The sequence below is a fragment of the Pinus tabuliformis genome, chromosome 2_2, assembly GCF_031772625.1.
Source record: "Pinus tabuliformis cultivar Carrire ecotype Pingquan chromosome 2_2, CPIR1, whole genome shotgun sequence".
In the NCBI taxonomy this organism is placed as follows: Eukaryota; Viridiplantae; Streptophyta; class Pinopsida; order Pinales; family Pinaceae; genus Pinus; species Pinus tabuliformis.
In genome coordinates, this window is record NC_142300.1 from 377,347,257 (window position 1) to 377,367,341 (window position 20,085).

The window sequence follows — 20,085 nt, forward strand, 5'->3', positions numbered from 1 at the left end:
GTGCACATGGATCCTTTGGAAGTATCCTATACTTGAAAGATATTTTTGTTGGTGCCTTGTTTTGTCCCCAATTTTACCATTCTCCACCTCCATTTTTGTCATTTTTGTCAAAGGAAAGGACTCCTACACCTACCTTTCTATCATCATCACTATCCTAAACCTACCAAAACCTTGACATGAGGTAAAAGCATTTCATTGTTATCATTTTACTATTTTTGGTTAGGTTTGAGTGAATTTAAGTTATTCCTAATGAGATAACTAATCACAATGATTAAGGGTGAGAATAGCAGCAGTATGAGTAGATTAAGACAAAGGGAGTGCTTGTCAACAACCATGTTGTTCTATTTCTGTACTTAACATCCCACTTCAGGATCTGTACTCAATACTATAGAGGATGAGTAGACTTCGTGCTTCTAGAGGTTCAGGACACCACAGCTGGAGAATCTGATGAAGCTCTTCTACGTCCTCATGGAGACAAGCCTTTGCCAATATTGGGATTTGTTAAGAATTCATTGTGCTAAGTAAAACAAGGTCGTTCCAACAATTAGATTTTAAAGATTAATTTAGTTAAGTCGTTGGACTTACCTTGTATGGTCTATTATTGTTTTGAACTTGAATCGATGGCTATAAAGGATCAAACTGTAATAGCTAGGAGTTAGTTAGCCAGAGAGAAGATTGTTATTACAAAACTATTATCAAGACATTATTATTCATAATCAAAGACTCTATTATGGCCATATGTTGAGCTTGAATCGATTTGATTATTGGTTTGCAGTGAGTTTTTGATTTAAATTATTTAGGCTTTCCTTTCCTGTAAGTGGTCTAAGCTTACCCAGGTGTGGAAGGGCCCACCATCATCTGGGAATAGGCTTCATCATTAGTCTGTAGGAGTACCATTGTGTGTTGATTCATTATAGTTTTTTTTTATCACTTATGGTTTGAGTTTGTTGAAGGTTCTCATACAAATGCGTGAGGAATTTCATTAGCTTTAGAGTGATTTTAAGTGTGATAACCTTGCATTCATTTCTAGACACCTCAATTTAGAAGTCTGATTGGATGAATCCATGTATGTCACAGAGACTGTGTGTATATTCTTGATGCAGAGTTATGCTATGTTTTCCACAAACGTAGAGTCCTTCTTCGTATCAACCATGCTTTATGTTGTCATATAAAAGTTCATTCAATTACATTGTGATCAAAATTCCTATGATGAGTTAATCAAATGTATTTTGAAATCGTTGAACACAATCTCTGTATGCTTAAGTCGATGAGTTCATCTTTGTAATGAGGTTTATGATAAGCGATCAATCGTGTGGATTTCATTGTGTAGAATAGGGGGCTTGATTGATGGTGTGCATTGAATGAATCTCAATTAGTCATAAGTAGGAATTGCAATGTCCATTTTCATTATTAAATTGCTTGATTTCCTTTAGACATTTTCATAAGTGCGAGTTATCATAGAAATACTTCTTTACATAGCATTGATTGAAGTAGTTAAATTATCATAGGATAATTTAGTTTCATTTCTTGTAAAATCGGTGAAGAATTGATTTATATTCTCTCTAATGAGGTATGTAGGCTGATTTTGAATGCTGAACCGAGTGACTTAAGTTTGCAGTGCGATTCAATCTTTTACCTTGTTTTGAGTTATTGAATACAATCATAGATTAAGTCTACATTCTAATGCAGTAGCCCAGGATTTGAGAAATACCAAACTTAGATATTTTTGTTGAGATCCCACTCCTGTAGCATTAGTTCTGCAGTCACTGAAAGACCAGTTTAGGAAGTGTTTTCATTTTCAAATAAGAACAATGTGACTCGAATGAATTAAAGGTAACAAGATAGGATTTGATTTCAGAAGAATAGACTAGTCTCTTTATCATGTTTTGTTACATAGGTGTTTAACATCTTTCAATAATTAGAAGTTTGAATTCTCACTTAAGATTTGTAGTTAAAATGAATCCCACTTAAGCTTTCAGTTTCATTTATCATTTGCAGAAGATTAGAATAAACACAGTGTGGATTGAGTTGACTAGAATACCTTCAGCTTGCTTACACTTTCTAGGAAGAGATGAGTGCTTAATTAGTCATTCTGTACTTAACGATTAGAGGAAAATAATATACTCTACACTTAAATATTGCACCAAAAATGCAATACAAATCATGCTTACGATTCCTAGTTAACAATTAATAGTAAGAGGTTTAATCACTAATTAAAACTCCCAACAATTTTTTTTTTCAAGTAGAGTAGGATAGAAAAAGAAATAAAGAAACGAAATATAAGAGGAAAAAAAAAATCTCGGGGGAAAACCTCTTTTGAGGCATCTAAGATTGCCTCATTGATTGAAAACCTCCATGAGGCGGTCAATGGGTTGGGAAAAAAAGGAGAAAATAAATAAGATCGTATGTGAAAAACCTCTTTTGAGGTGCGCTTAGGTGGACCTACTAGTTGAAAACCTCATTGAGGCAAATAGTAGGCCTAAAGAAAAAAAATGAAAAAAAGAGAAAAAAAAATGGGAAAAAATGGAAAATGTAAAAAAATGAAAAAATATTTACTTCATGTATCTCTCTCTGATGAATGGAGGTGCTCTCCAACCTTAGCAAGCAACAAAGACAAGCTAGCACCAAAAGAAAATGTTTGTCAAAAATATAGTCAAAAGAAGTCAAACTTGGGCTTTCTCCTCCTTTTCTCATATGCTCCAGCAGGGCCAAGGCCATGTCAATCCATCATCCTCATCCATTTCAAATATCCACCCATCATTCTCAAGCCTTTCTCATGCATTTTCGTCGATGTCCTAAAATGCTACAGGAGGGCCCTGTTTTGCTACAGAAGGTCGAAATACACAAAGAAAAAAATTTGTTTTTGTCATATCTTGAAAACAATGCATCCATTAGCTGATTTGTTTCATGGGGATATACATATGGATGATGGTAACATGCTCAAAAAATTTCAGAAAATTCCAGTGCACAATTTTTGAGAAATTGGCCGCCATCACCTGCAACCATTTTTAACTTTTCTCGATATTCGTGCATCCATTGACCAATAATTTTTTTGGGGAGGTACATAAGGATGATGGAAACATTCTAAAAAAAATTCAATTCAATCCAGTCTATCGTTTTGGAGATATGGATAAAACAATTATGCTACAAGAGGTTGTCTTGAAATGCTACAAAGGGACCAGAATTGCTACAGGAGTTAGATATGATTGGAGAAAGAAGCCAAAAGGTCATGTATTCTTTACGAAATATTGATATAGGTCCACCATAGCCTCATCATTCATTTTCCACACCACTTGACCTCTTCTTCACTCTCTTTTTCATCCATGTCCATGAAAAGAACCCATTTTCACCCCTTCTTCCATCCCTTCCACCACGAAAAATTCCTTTGATCCTTGTCAAAAGATTACTTATGAATTATCAGTATTTTTAAAGGTATCAACTGAAGAAAATACTTATACTAGGAGGGTTTATATGACTACTGCAGGAAGACACATAGTCTTATAGCAGTCTACACAAGCCCTCTTGAACCATAATCAAAAGTACTTGGAAGCACTAGAATGAAGAATTGACCAACATGAAGCATTGAGGGATCATCTCCTTAATCTTGAGCAGCCACAAAACTTTTACAGGGCTACTATAGGGTGACTAATCATCTCAAATAGCAATAGCTTAATCCACCATCCACAAGACCTACAGTGACAACTTCGATTAGTCAGGCACATTTCACGAGAAAAAAATTCAAAAAAAGTCCAATGCATGGAGAAACAAGCATAAGAAGAGGACACCTCAAGAACCTTACAAATCATCCATTACATTTGTTCATAAGTAGAATGCAACCATCAAAAGATCATCACTGGCAACTTTAGAACCACCAAAGGCAGCTTCAACAGTTATATCAAAAACCTCAATATCAATTGCAAGAATACATCAAGGGTAAGTCTCAGGTATGTAATCCTCAAAACCTCTCTTGCAAACTTATTTTAGCTCAAAAAAATGTTGTAATTGTATGAAGGAAAAGGTTTTTTATAGCCAAACTTAGTAGCAAAGAAACCTTGGCCTTATATAGCAGTTAACTTCACTTTTCCACCAAGACACTTGCACATGGGGGAGAGGAAAAGACATAACTAAAGAGGACTTGATAAAGTGGAATGTAATCATTTAGTTGTGATGGAAGACAAGGAGTGTGAAGGGATAGGTGAGGGCCAACTTAGTTAACTCAAATCACATTGATTTTATTTTGCTTGTAATGAAAAATAGAGAAAATTTTGAAAAGAAAATGGAAAATATCAAAAAAAAAATATAAATAAATGAAATAAAAGGTGGACCCACCACCTCTTGGCATGAAAATATTAGTTGCTAAAGGATTCAGGTTGTGGGCTATGGGAGGGATCAAAACTACTACACGAAGAATATAGTTGCTACAGGAAGGAACATTACTACTACAGGAAGAAAAAATTTGCTACAGGAAGCTAATATAGTGCTACAAGAGGGAAATTTTCACCCAAAAGGAGGCATCACTAGAGCAGACACATTTAAGAGGCTCAAGACACAAACTTCCCTATTACAAGAGGAAACAAAAGAGCTACAGGATAAAACATGGGTTGCTACAAGAGAAACAAGGGTTTTTATAGGAGAAAGAGGAGATGCTACAGGAAGAGGAAGCCACACCAAAATAAGAGGAAAAAAGGTCCACAAGAACTCCAGAATCCTAATCCACAACCCAATCTAAAACCCTACTACAAAACTGTTGAGGGAGGTAGGATTATAACTGAGAAATTTGTTATACCACTCTTCTTTGAGTTGGAGAAGGAAAGGGACAAAACACATAGATGTATGCAAATTGAAAAAGCGAAAAATGTAGAAGATGTGGGCCTCATGGAGCAAAAACTACATGAAATGACAAAGTAATTAAACAACATAAGGTTGAGAGCATCAATCATAAGGGAGAAACTAATGGCAAAAATCATAAGGCTAAAAGAGTAGTTACAAGAACTTGCCACTATGGAAGTCTATCCATGGAAGCCATAAAATGCAGGAAACCATCCAAATCATATTCGACTAAGGTAAGTAAGGGAATTGCATGAAAAGGTAATTGAAGCATAAAATAAAAACAATAGGGAAAGAAATTGGATAGGTTGATCAAAGGATGAGCAATAATTTTAGCAAGGGCGTATGATGGGCCTACAAATTAAATACAAATTAAAGTCCATCTAACCTTTCCTAGGCACATAAAAGCTATATTAAATCTGTCCTTCTACACTTAATAATGTTTTTTTAGCTTTAATATGTTCATTAGGAAGGTTTAGAGATAATTGCATATTTATGCCTAATATTATTTATTTTTGTATAATATTATGAGAATATTAAGCAGATTATGAAGATTTAGAGGAGGAGATAATCTAGTGATGGGGCCAGCCCACGTGATCCCGGCTTTCCGTCTGCTGAGGTGTATCACTCCGTGGCAAGGGTTATGATATGTTGGTTGATTGTTTATTTGTATGAATCAATGTGGAATCGGTACTTATGGATTTGTTTTTAATGAGGTAGTACCCCAGACCTTCCTCCACTCAACAACTTTCTGCCTCGGAAATTTCGCAAGGGTTTGGGGTTTTAGGGTTCTCGACCCTTCGCGCCTATTCACTTTTGCTGTTCACGATTGCTGTCATTCCTCTTTCGCTCTGCGAGCCTGTGACCTCCGGTTGATGTTTGTGGGTTGTATTGCTCTCTGTCCCTGGATGTTAGTTCCACTGGTTCGATGCCCAACTGCCCTTCTATCTGTGATTGCGGCTATGTGCTTGACATTGCCTGTTCTTCCGGCGTCTTTTGCTTGTAATGGTAAGTTTCGAGAACGCTGCTATGCTGTTAGGTTTTCAACGATTGCTCTGGTTTGCTTTAGTCGTTTTCCTTGGAGCTCTTTAAGGTTTCTGTCTCTGCACAATTCGTGGATGCCTGTGAATGATTGGGGTTTGTTTCCTTTCTGTTGTCAATTTGTTCCCTTGATACTTTCGGGCTTCTCTGCAACGTTTTCGGTGACTCCTCTCTGTTCTTGATGGTTCGGTGACGGCGTTCTCAGCTGGCAATTCCGCATGCAAACTTGGTAAGTTAGTGTTTCATGCCAGATTTATTTGTATGCTCCCTTTCCTGTGGCTAATGTCGCGGCTCCTTCGTGGGCAGGTATTTCTTCTGGGTTGGTTGGAGGTCCTGGTGCCGTGAACAGGTAAACTCGACTTCGGGCTTTTGTGTTCTTGTTTCTTCCTTATATTTTCTTTAACTGTTTATGCTGCCGACCTAACTATATTTCCATACCCATTTACTTGCAGGTGGGACTGTGCATGGTTGCCATCGTCATGCTCTCGGCAGTCTGCAATCCAGGGTAGCTCTTTTCCTTTGCTGTTTGGTAGCTATTTCTTGGGTTTCTTCGACCCTCAATGTCGGGCTTGCGTGCAGACCCTAGACTGTTCTGTTCTCAAGTCGGTCTTTCGTTGTTCCCTGGTTGTAATTACGATGTTGAGCCTTGGTGTAAATTCATTCTCGTTCACTGTAGGTTAGTGGCCGTGTCTGTGGTCTTGAGTCATTTTACTCTTTTGGATAGTATGTAATGGAAACTTATACAGGGATTTTATATGCGTAATGTACCTATTCGGCTGTATAGCCTATTTATATGAAACTGTGATTTTATGAACGATAAGGCCTGTGTGTTATCTTGCATACCTGGGGTTCGGTCATATGTGCTTGGCTTTGATTCTTCCTCCAGCACATTATCGCTTTTCTTAATGCAACACCTGAAACACGCTTTGCTTAACAGTCTAGCTTAATATATTTGTCTGCACCATCACACAGTTTGAACACAATATATATGAATGCTCAGAATATTTATTTCTCTGTTATCTCTGCTCTTGTTTGTTTACACAAAGTCGGAACCCCCACAATGGTTCATTCCGCTCCTTTTATAATTCTGTTTACAAAAACAGTTGTTCATTACGTAACTGTTGTTGGTTATATCATTAGTTTCTACAGTCGGTTGCTAACTGACACATTCTGTTTTTCTTTGTATTTTTCCAACCGTAATGTGGTTGTTTCCAAGCACAGAAATGTTACCTAATTTGTTACTGTTCCTAATTAAAAGTAAAATTATCACAGTATTGTTTTTCTTTGGTTCCGGCAATTTAAAAAAAAACACATTACATAGTTAATAATAACGATAGTAAAAGAAAAGAAAATAACCAAGGCAGTGTTACTGCCGATCCATCAAACCGTGTCCTCAGTCCTCTTTGGAAACCTTGTCTGCCTTTTCTCTGACTTTACCCTGTTGACCAGATGCTCCTGCATCAGGCTCCCGGGGTAAAAGAGAACTCATGGCTCCGTTCCATGAGCTCCTCCACCGAGTAACCAGCCTTCTGAATCTGCGCCGCGTCGAGCCACGAGCTGTCCTCCATTGGACGGTCTCTCCACTTGACGAGGTAACGCAGATACTCCTTTCTGCGCGTCTTCTTGGCTACCTGGGTGCTGAGGATCCCTTCAATTTCATGGGTCCGGGCCGAAGGTAACTGCTTCTTCCAAGGACTGCTCTCTAACTGGGTGTCCCGTTCTGGCTGTACCATACTATCATCTTCCGCCTGGGCATGATATGGGAACAGGTCTGCCACGTTGAATATAGGTGAAATGCCTATGTCAGGTGGCAGCTGAATTTCATAAGCGTTGGCTGAAAATTTTCGCAGAATCTTACATGGACCGATTTTCTTGTATTTCAACTTGTTATACGTGCCCTTAGGAAACCGTTCCCGGCGCAGGTGCGCAAGGACTTCGTCTCCAACATCAAAATGCACCTCCCGTCGCTTTGTGTCTGCGTGCTGTTTGTATTTCTGCGTGTTGTCCTGCAATTTTAATTTGACTTTCTCATGAAGTTCACTCATTGCTTCAGCAAAATCTTCCCCATCTGCACTTCTCCGTTCTAGCTGTCCCAAATCTCGCAGTTCATGTATTCCCCGAGGATGCATACCATACAAAATCTGAAATGGGCTGAATCCGGTGCTACGATTGGGCGAATCGTTATAAGCGAATTCTGCCTGGGCAAGGGCTCGATCCCATAATCGTGAATTTTCTCCAGTCAAACTTCGTAATAAGTTTCCCAAACTCCTGTTCACCACCTCTGTCTGTCCATCAGTCTGCGGGTGATACGCAGAACTGAAATTTAATTGCGTGCCCAACTTTTTCCACAGGGTGCGCCAAAAATGTCCTGTGAATTTCACATCCCTGTCTGAAACAATAGTCTTGGGTAAGCCATGCAATCTAACAACTTCTGTGAAAAACAGGTGTGCCACATTCGTGGCGTCACTAGTTTTCCGTCAAGGAATGAAATGAGCCATCTTTGAGAATCTGTCTACCACTACCATCACTGAATCATATCCCCGCTGCGTTCTAGGTAATCCTAGGACAAAATCAATACTGACTGAATCCCATGGCCTACTTGGAACAGGTAGGGGTGTGTATAGTCCAGTGTTTTGGCTGTGTCCTTTCACCAGTTGGTAGACTTTACACCTGGTTACATATCTCTGCACGTCCCAGCTCATTTTAGGCCAATAGTAAAAATTTCTGAGCTGCTCCAAAGTCTTGTCGATGCCAAAATGTCCCGCCAGTCCACCACTATGTTTTTCTCTTACTAGATTTTCCCTCATCGAACAGTCCGGAATACATAGCTACCCACCTCGAAACAACAATCCTTCCTGTAAATTATAATCTAGCCACGGGCTTGTATTCCTCAATACGGGATTTTGGCAAGCTTCAAAAGCTTCCTTGAAGTCCGCGTCCATCTGGTACAAATCCTTCAGATATTCAAATCCCATCACCTGGATGCTACTTTCCTGTAAGAGCAAGGCTCTTCTGCTTAAAGCATCTGCCACTTTGTTGGCTTGCCCACTTATGTGTTTTAACAAAAAAGTGAAACTCTGCAAGTATTCCACCCACTTGGCATGCTTGTGGTTCAACTTGTGCTGTTGCGTTATATATTGTAATGCTGGATTATCGGAAAACAAGACGAACTCATTGCCTAGTAGGTAGTGTCTCCAATGTTTTAAAGCTTGGACTACCGCATAGAACTCCTTGTCATATGACGAATACTTCTGCCGACTCTCATTTAGTTTTTCACTAAAAAACGCAACTGGTCTGTCCTCTTGACTGAGCACAGCGCCAATAGCTGTCCCGCTTGCATCACAACGAACCTGAAAAGGTTTACTAAAATCGGGCAGTCTCAAGATCGGCCTCTCCGTTATTTTCCGCTTCAAAAGTTGGAAACTGTTTTCTGCCGCCTTGGTCCAACAAAAAGGTTGGCTGGCCTTTTTGATGGTCTCTAGCATTGGTGCGCAGATTTCACTGAAATTTTTAATGAATTTCCGATAAAAACTTGCTAGACCGTGAAAACTACGTACCTCAAACAAACTCTTTGGTGACGGCCAACTCACGATCGCTGCAATCTTTTCTGGGTCCATCTTTAACTCGTTCTCTGCAACTACAAATCCCAGATAGATCAGCTCCTTCTGCAAGAAAGTGCATTTCTTTAAATTTATCAGCAGTTTGTTCTGCTGCAGCTTCTCGAACACCTTTCGAATATGCTGAAGATGCTCTCTTTTCGTTCTGCTGAAAATTAAAATATCGTCCAGATAAACTATCACGAACTTGCCAATAAACTCTTTCAACATCTCGTTCATCAGCCTCATAAAAGTACTAGGAGCATTACTCAACCCAAATGGCATGACCAGCCATTCATACAGCCCTTCATTGGTTTTGAAGGTTGTTTTCCACTCATCTCCTTCTCTAATTCGGATCTGATGGTACCCACTCTTCAGATCTATTTTTGTAAAATAAGCTGCCCCACTAAGACAGTCCATCATGTCATCCATTCTGGGTAAGGGAAATCTGTAACGAATCGTAATTTTGTTTATAGCCCGCGAATCCGTACACATTCGCCATTCTCCACCTTTCTTGGGTGCAAGCACCGTTGGTACTGCACAGGGGCTCAGGCTTTCTCTGATTAGTCCCTTATCCAACAACTCCTGCACTTGTTTGCGTACTTCTTCATTGTCCTTCGGACTCATCCTGTACGCTGCCTTGTTTGGCAAGCTTGATCCTGGTATAAAATCAATGTGATGGCTGATACTCCTTTTGGGAGGCAATTTATCAGGTAACTCATCAGCCGCAATGTCTTGGAATTCTTCCAACAGCTCCTGTATTTCTTTAGGCAGTTCTGATTTTTCCAAGTTCAGCAACACTGGCTTCATTCTCCTCACAACTGCAAAATTAACTTCATTTTCCTCCACCTGTTTCACAAACTGTTTTCCTCCAATTAACAGTGCCTTTGTTCCGCTTGGTTCTGCTGTGTCTTCCTCTTTGATGGGTACAAGTGTGTGTTTGACCCCATCCTTTGTAAACTTATAATAATTTGTCTTCCCATCGTGTGTCACCTTCCGGTCATACTGCCATGGTCTTCCAAGCAGTATATGGCACACGTCCATTGGCATAATATCGCAGACCACTGTGTCGTGGTACTTGCCAATGTGAAATTCTACCTCGCATTGTTCATCCACTAATAGCTGGTGGCCTTTCTGTAGCCACGACACCTTGTAAGGTGTGGGGTGCTTTAGCCGCTTCAGTCCCAGCTTTTCCACCATCTCGGTGGCAACTAAGTTGTCCGTACTTCCGCTGTCTATTATCAACTTGCAGCACTTTCCATGCGATTTACAAACTGTCCGGAACAGTGCTTTCCGCTGTGTTGGTTCAGCCACCTCCTTGGCTGGTTTTAACAACACTTTACTCAAAATCAAAGCTTCTCCCATTTCCGCCATATCTTCCACCTCCCGGGGTTGTGCTTCAGCTTCCTCAGGCTGTGCCATAAGTGTTCCCCTCTGGCCTGCATGTTCAACTTCTGGACATTCGAAGGATCTGTGCCCCCATTTATGGCACCTGTAGCACTGGACATTAGTCCCTCTTCCGCGGCCATTTCCTCGTCCTCGCTGATATGACCGACCTCCTCTGGTGCTTTCTCCTTTCTCTGTTGTCCCTGAAGTTCTGGAACTGCTGCCTTCATCGCTGTTCGCGGCAGTTTTCCCTCTGCCGTAGGACTGTCCTCGTCCTCTGCCATTCCCTCTCCCTCTCCTGTTATTCTGTTTTCTGTTGATTTTCTCTTCAGCCTTCACAGCACTCTGAAAGGCTTCTTCAATATTCCGGGGAGAAAGAATACTGATTTCATCCAATATTTCCATCCTTAAGCCATTTACGTACCTCGCTGTTTTTTCTGGAGTATCATCCGTATAACCAGCACGTAAATTCACTCGGTAAAACTCTTCTGTGTACTCTTTGACAGTCATACCCTTCTGTCTTAAATTCTGTACTCGCCGATATAGTTCAACCTGGTAGTCTTTCGGCAGAAATCTGCCCTTCAATTTTGCCACCATCCTTGACCATTTTCGTATCGGCAATTTGTTCATCCGCTTTCTGTCCGCTTGGACACTGTCCCACCACAAGAGGGCGTGTCCCTTTAATTTAGTTGCAGCGAACCTAACTCTTCTATCCTCACTGACTTCCTCATTTTCAAAATACTTATCTAGTTCGCTTATCCAATCCAACAGGACATCTGCGGACAGACTGCCATCATAAGTAGAAATCGTTGTTTTGGGTTTGCTGCTGGCTAATAAAACTGACCGCAGCAGTCTCAATTCCGAAGCTTCTTCATCTGACCCGTCTGTAGTAGTTACTGCTTCCTCCTCACTGTCATCTCCAAGTTCCGGGTCTCTTCGCCTACCCGCCTCCACTGCTTCCAAACGAGCTGTAAGAACTCTGATCTGTTCTCTCAATCCTTCATCTGCTCCTCGGCGTACACCTCTTCCACGTCCTCGTCTTGGTGCTTCCATCTTCTTCTATTTCCTCAAAACACTGCTCTGATACCACTTGATGGGGCCAGCCCACGTGATCCCGACTTTCCGTCTGCTGAGGTGTATCACTCCGTGGCAAGGGTTATGATATGTTGGTTGATTGTTTATTTGTATGAATCAATGCGGAATCGGTACTTATGGATTTGTTTCTAATGAGGTAGTACCCCAGACCTTCCTCCACTCAACAGCTGTCTGCCTCGGAAATTTCACAAGGGTTTGGGGTTAAAGGGTTCTCGACCCTTCGCGCCTATTCACTTTTGCTGTTCACGATTGTTGTCATTCCTCTTTCACTCTGCGAGCCTGTGACCTCCGATTGATGTTTGTGGGTTGTATTGCTCTCTGTCACTGGATGGTTAGTTCCACTACTTCGATGCCCAGCTGCCCTTCTATCTGTGATTGCGGCTATGTGCTTGACATTGCCTATTCTTCCGGCGTCTTTTGCTTGTAATGGTAAGTTTCGAGAACGCTGCTATGCTGTTAGGTTTTCAACGATTGCTCTAGTTTGCTTTAGTCGTTTTCCTTGGAGCTCTTTAAGGTTTCTGTCTCTATACAATTCGTGGATGCCTGTGAATGATTGGGGTTTGTTTCCTTTCTGTTGTCAATTTGTTCCCTTGATACTTTCGTGCTCCTCTGCAACGGTTTCGGTGACTCCTCTCTGTTCTTGATGGTTCGGTGACGGCGTTCTCAGCTGGCAATTCCGCATGCAAACTTGGTAAGTTAGTGTTCCATGCCAGATTTATTTGTATGCTCCTTTTCCTGTTGCTAATGTCGCGGCTCCTTCGTGGGCAGGTATTTCTTCTGGGTTGGTTGGAGGTCCTGGTGCCGTGAACAGGTAAACTCGACTTCGGGTTTTTGTGTTCTTGTTTCTTCCTTATATTTTCTTTAACTGTTTATGTTGCCGACCTAACTACATTTCCATACCCATTTACTTGCAGGTGGGACTGTGCACGGTTGCCATCATCATGCTCTCGGCAGTCTGCAATCCCGGGTAGCTCTTTTTCTTTGCTGTTTGGTAGCTATTTCTTGGGTTTCTTCGACCCTCAATGTCGGACTTGCGTGCAGACCCTAGACTGTTCTGTTCTCGAGTCGGTCTTTCGTTGTTCTCTGGTTGTAATTACGATGTTGAGCCTTGGTGTAAATTCATTCTCGTTCACTGTAGGTTAGTGACCGTGTCTGTGGTCCTGAGTCGTTTTACTATTTTGGACAGTATGTAATGGAAACTTATACAGGGATTTTATATGCGTAATGTACCTATTCGGCTATATAGCTTATTTATATGAAACTGTGATTTTATGAACGATAAGGCCTGTGTGTTATCTTGCATACCTGGGGTTCGGTTGTGTGTGCTTGGCTTTGATTCTTCCTCCAGCACGTTATCGCTTTTCTTAATGCAACACCTGAAACACGCTCTGCTTAACAGTCTAGCTTAATATATTTGTCTGCACCATCACACAGTTTGAACACAATATATATGAATGCTCAGAATATTTATTTCTCTGTTATCTCTGCTCTTGTTTGTTTACACGAAGTCGGAACCCCCACAATGGTTCATTCCGCTCCTTTTATAATTCTGTTTACAAAAACAGTTGTTCATTACGTAACTGTTGTTGGTTATATCATTAGTTTCTACAGTCGGTTGCTAACTGACACAGTCTATTTTTCTTTGTATTTTTCCAACCGTAATGTGGTTGTTTCCAAGCACAGAAATGTTACCTAATTTGTTACTGTTCCTAATTAAAAGTAAAATTATCACAGTATTGTTTTTCTTTGGTTCCGGCAATTTAAAAAAAAACACATTACATAGTTAATAATAACGATAGTAAAAGAAAAGAAAATAACCAAGGCAGTGTTACTGCCGATCCATCAAACTGTGCCCTCAGTCCTCTTTGGAAACCTTGTCTGCCTTTTCTCTGACTTTACCCTGTTGACCAGATGCTCCTGCATCATCTAGGAACTTGATACATACTATAGGTGTATCAAGATTGGATAATAAATTACCAAAATATCAATGAAATTATTGATAAATTATGGAGCTCCATTGATTGAGAAAATTTAGGGATGTTTTCCCTATCATTTAATACAGATTCCTAGTGTTAGGAACCAAATCTAATATTTGAGGGATTTTAGAGGGGAAAGCTTCCTCGTTTCAAGGAGAATGCTTCCTCATAATTTTGAATAAGTATCAATTCGAATTTTCCTCTAGAGGGAGGTATTTTTTAGTCTTCTTATGGATAAAACTTGTATTTTCTAGTAGGGATGTACTTGGATTGATTCAAATAATGAAGTTTGATGTCATTTTTAGCTTCAAAATCTTAGTATCCTTCATAGGAATTTGAGTATCCTTGGGCTTGGCCATCCCAAGAGCCTTAGAGCCCTTTTGCATATTATTATTTTTTTTTCACTTCTTATTCACATGCATCTCTTATTCTTGTTTTTCTTATTTCTACATTTAGTATTGATGTTTCTTTTGTTGTAGGATTAGCTTAAATGATTGAAGTGATTTTTTTCAGGTTATTTACAAATTCTCAATCATGACGCATCCTCAAAATATGTTTTAAAATTAATATTCATCATTGAGCTACTTGGATTGGTTTACTAGTTCAAAAATGTAGAATTTCTCGAAGTCCCTTGTAGCAAAAAGTAATATTTTTCTGATATTTTTTAGAACATGTCAATGAGGTTCAATTGAGTTGATTCCACTTGGATTAGGTCACAAAAACATTTAAGTTAATAACAAAATTCACCCCAATTCATTTTCGCTTGATTAGGTTAGGCATTTGATAGGTTAACTAGCTCACTAGTTCTTGAATTTCTAGTTTTTAGAGTAGTAATTTTCTGCTATTTTTAGCATGTATTAACAGGGGTATTTTGGAGTGATTCAACTTGTAATGGAGTACTAAGACATAGTATTTAATAACACAATTCGTCTCATCCTATTTTCATTTGATTTACTTGGTCATTCAGTGAATTATCTCCTCCTGTAGCAATTATGTTTCTCTTGTAGCAATTACGTTTCGCCTGTAGTGTGTGTAAATTTGACCATATTTTCTCCAAAAGCTTGGTTTTGTCTCATAGGTTTAAATCAAGACCCTTAAGCTCTAAAACCATAATTGAGGAAGAATAAACACCAATTAGGATAATGTGACTTTTTACAAAGTATATTAGGCCTATTTATTTAAAGTCATGCTCCTATGATTTCAATTACAAATTGTTGTTCTTGCCTAGGATTAATTTCTTCTCAAACTAACATTTTCATTTCTTAAATTAGTTTAGGATTTGATTTCATTAAATTCACTCTATTACATCATATCAAATAAATAATGACACATTGTATGTTGCACATATTATGTCGACACCTCTTAAGTTTGTACGAACCCCCAGATGATAATTCAAGTTTGTAGCCTTGGGGGTTGCATCATTCTTGTTGCAAAATTGGGGCTCATCACCGTGCATTTAAGTTTCTTCGGAATGCTAACACTGACCAATGTTTTTTATGAGTGGCATGGATTCCATGGTTGAGAAAACTATGGAAATTATTTCATAAGAGTCTCCACAACTTTTTTTTTGTTGATGGCAATTTTTTTTATTTAGTTAAGAAAATCATTGTTGATAGGTGGAACAATTTCAACACTCCATTGCACACTTTAGCACATTCCTTGAACCCCAAATTTTATGATGAGGAGCTTATTGCTCAAAGCAATGGGAAGAGGAAGGCACCCCATAAGGATAGATAGGTGGCTAATGGGGTGAAAAAAATCCCTTATGAGAATGTTCCCATCTCATCTACACACGGAGGTGAAGGAAAAACATGTGAGTTTTGTTGCGGGATTAGATGATTATTTAGATATATCATATTTGGAGGAGAGAAGCACCATGAATCCAGTTAGGTGGTGGATGTTTCATGGAGCAAATGGTGTACATTTGCAAAACCTTTCCATTCATGTTCTTTCACAAGTGGAAAGCCCTTTATCAGCAGAAACGAATTGGAGTGCCTATGGATTTATTCATTATGTGAAGCACAATGGGTTGGGATCACATAAGGCATAGGATCTTGTTTATGTGCACTCCAACCTTTGCCTTGCATCTCGTAAGGGTCCAGAATATAGCAATGGTCCTTCTAAAGAATGGGATGTAGATCTAGAAAGTCTTGATTTGAAACTCTCTCTTGTTGCCCTAAATATTGAGGACCAGGAGCCTATAAGTGGAATTGGTCAATCATCTTCTTCACCACCATCATCCACTGTTGAGCATTATTTTGCTTCTATTTTTGATGAGGATTAGTCTTTTGTATTTATAATACTTGCAGCCTCATAGTCTTTATTGTACTTGTAGCCTCATATATATAATAGAGGTTGATTTTGAGATTTTGATATATAATAAACGCTGATTTTGGATATTCCGATATTGCTATTTTCATTATGTGATCATTCATGAGTAAATATGATGTAAATTTAGAGACTTATAATTTATGCATTGACATTGGACAATTTAATCATAATGTTTAAATTTTAAATGTAATAAATTATAATAATATATCATATATGCTTTATAATTGCACATGACACTTCTTTTATATATATATATAAATATATGACATTTTTTTTTTTCCAAAATTTGGAGGGTCACGTTTCGTACCCATGTTCGTTTCGGAAACTCATACATGTTTCCCGTACCCTGCAACTTAGGTTTTAAGTCTTTCGGTACAATGGAATGTGTAAATGTTGAGGTTTGCAATTTTGTTGAAACTATTTATTATGAAATTTATATTATTTAGTTTGTTTTGTTTTACCGATTACTATGGTATGATTTTGCATTTCATAAATTGTGTTTTCTTTTATTGATATTCTGTGAGTGTTTTTGTTTTTTAACCATTTTTTTTTATAATATATTTTTCAAATTGAAAAATATGATCACATTAAAAACAATTTTTTTTTAATGCAAAAATAGTTGGAACGGTTGACAAGGACATTTACTTCTTTGCCGTTTGAAATGGGATTATATATATAAATGAAGTATAGGGAATGTAATGTAGTTATGGAAAAGCAAATAAAGGAAAATTGTAAAATATATGTGAGATAGTTCAATGACTATGTAGTTTTATATAGAGTTCATTTGGCAGTAGAATATACGTGAAAAAAAAAACCTTCCACGCCTCACAATATGCTCTTCTACAATATCTTCCTAACGTTTTATTATATGATGTTATTGTAAGTGTGGATTAGGAAACTTGCACATCTTCACAACTTTTTTTATATTATGTCATTCTAAAGTGTGGATTAGGTTACCTACACTATCTTGAATTCGCTGGCTGGATGGATTTGCAAATGATGCATTACTTAGGGAGCTTAATATATTTTTAACATAATCACTTTAATGCGTAAAACATTGGAAATGTTCATAGATTCATTTAAGAAATTAATTCTACTTAAAATTGTCTACCAGTAGATTGTAGTAACCTGAGAAGATAATGGGATTTTCCAAAAGTTAGACATTTCATTTTATGAAAAAAATAGGTATTTCCTACCAATTACAAGTCAACCTTTTTTTTTGAAAATCATGAAATTTAGGAAAAATGTTTCTGCATTCTTTGGTTTAATTAACTAGAATAAAGGAATTTTTATTCAAGTTATTTTTAGTGTGATTTTTTGGAAGTTTTTTGTGGATTTTCCTGGTCTAATTTCTCTAAAATTCGGCATGAATTCATTGAAATTACAAGTTTAATAGACAACGTTGCACAATAAAAGTGCTCTAAGGGTTTTGAGGGTGTTGAATCCATATATACAATCAAAAAACTAGTTTAAATAACACAAATCAAAATTTCACCACAAATTTTTCTGCAGGATTCCAACACCAAAATCTCCAAAAATTACACTAAAGACAACTCCATTTTCATTTCAGTATTGTAACAATTTGAAATCTATATCTAACTTGGTTGGAGAGTCGTAACAATTTCAAATCTATATTTAACTTGGTTGGAGAGTGGAATCTATTGTAACAATGCGAAATCTATATCTAACTTGGTTGGAGAGTTGAAATAGTTGAAAATGTTGATTATACATCATGTAAAAATAGCTATCATGAAGTTAAACAAACTCGAAATGACATTTCATTTGTAATTAGCATAATTGAGAGGGCATAGATTGTTCGATTCTGTTTTGACAATTGCATATGCATACTTGGACCTTTATAGGTTAAAGGATTATAAATTCCTAAAATTTTTTATCCAATCTTCAACGTCTCAACATTATTTTTGTCATGAACTTGGAGATGTTGGAGCATTGCCAACAACTCCAATATCTTTGCACAATTACAAATTACAACAAAGACTATAACAAAGACACAGGCAGAAACACCAGCAAAACGTGAGACAAAGCTCACACAACTTCATTAATAATTTGCTCAATTACATCACACTTATATAGGAAATTCACAACTAATTCTGGCAACCAATTCCTAACCACTCACAACTAATTCTGTTCAACCAATTCACAACTAATTCTATTTCTGTATTATTCTCACATCCTCCCTTAATGGAGAAATGGATTTTCTACAATACCTAACTGACTTCTAAAAACTTCAAATTTGATTTTACCAAGGGGCTTAGTAAATATATCAGCCACATTATCCTTGGTGTTACAAAATATCAATCCAATCTCATTTGACTCAATTTTCTCATGTACAAAGTGGTACTGTAACTCAACATGTTTTGTTCTAGCATGGTAAACTGGATTATGTGCTAATTTGATAGCACTCTGATTATCACAATTGATACATGTTGCACCACTTTGCGCTTCTTCAAGATCTGCAAGAATTCTCCGCAACCAAATAGCTTCACAGGTGGCATTGGTCAAAGCTTTGTACTCTGATTCTGTTGATGATAAAGAAACAGTTGGCTGTTTCTTACTACTCCAAGATACGACCCCTGATCCAATATGAAATGCATAGCCAGAGGTAGATCGTCTGTCATCTGGATTTCTTGCCCAATCTGAATCAGAAAAACCTATCAGTGCAACATCAGATTCATCAGTATACATAATACCAAGATTCACTGTTCCCTTTAAGTATCGGAGAACTTTCTTTGCAGCATTCCAGTGATTTCCTGAAGGCTTAGCCATGAATTGACTAAGGATACTGACTGAGTATGCAATGTCTGGTCTGGTAGTGGTGAGATAGTTCAAACTTCCCACTAACTGACGATATAATGTTCCATCTGCCTCTTTCGATCCATCTTCTTTGTACAACTTTGCATTCTGTTCTAAGGGAGTTGACATAGCTTTGCAATCTGTCATATTGAACTTTTTAAGAATCTCCTTTGTATATTTGCTTTGAGTGATCAAAGTTTTACCAGATTCTCTCCATACCTCAATTCCTAAACAGTAATGCATTTCACCCAAATCTTTCATTTCAAATTCCTGTGACAACTGAACTTTAATTTCTTCAATTAACTTGTGAGCACTGCCTGTTATAATGAGATCATCCACATACAAAGATATTAAAGCAACATTTCCTTTTTCATCTTTCTTAACATACAAGTTAGGATCATTTTTGCTTTTTACAAATCCATTCTGAAGAAAGAAGGTATCAATCTTTACATACCATGATCTTGGTGCCTGTTTCAAACCATACAATGCCTTTCTTAACCTGCAAACCAGATGCTCCTGTCCCTGTTTGACAAACCCTTCAGGTTGAACCAAATAAACTTCTTCCTTTAAATCACCATTTAGAAAAGCAGATTTGACATCCAATTGATGTATATTCCAATTATGTTTTGTGGCTAAGGCAATCAGTAATCTAATTGTATTCAACTTAGCTACTGGTGCAAAAGTGTCTTCATAATCAATTCCCTCCTTTTGAGCATATCCTTTTGCTACTAATCTTGCCTTAAATTTATCAAGGGTACCATCTGCATTAAATTTCGATTTGTACAACCATTTGCTTCCAATTGGAACTTTATTTTCAGGAAGTTCCACTAATTCCCATGTTTGATTTTTCATAAGAGAAGCATACTCATCATTCATAGCATTAATCCATGGTTCATGTTGTTTAGCCTGTTCATAATCAATTGGTTCTTCAACATTCATTATATTAGACATTAAGGCATAGTCTCTATACCTTGCAGGAAGCTGAGTCTGTCGGGACGACCTTCTTGGTGCTTCAATGC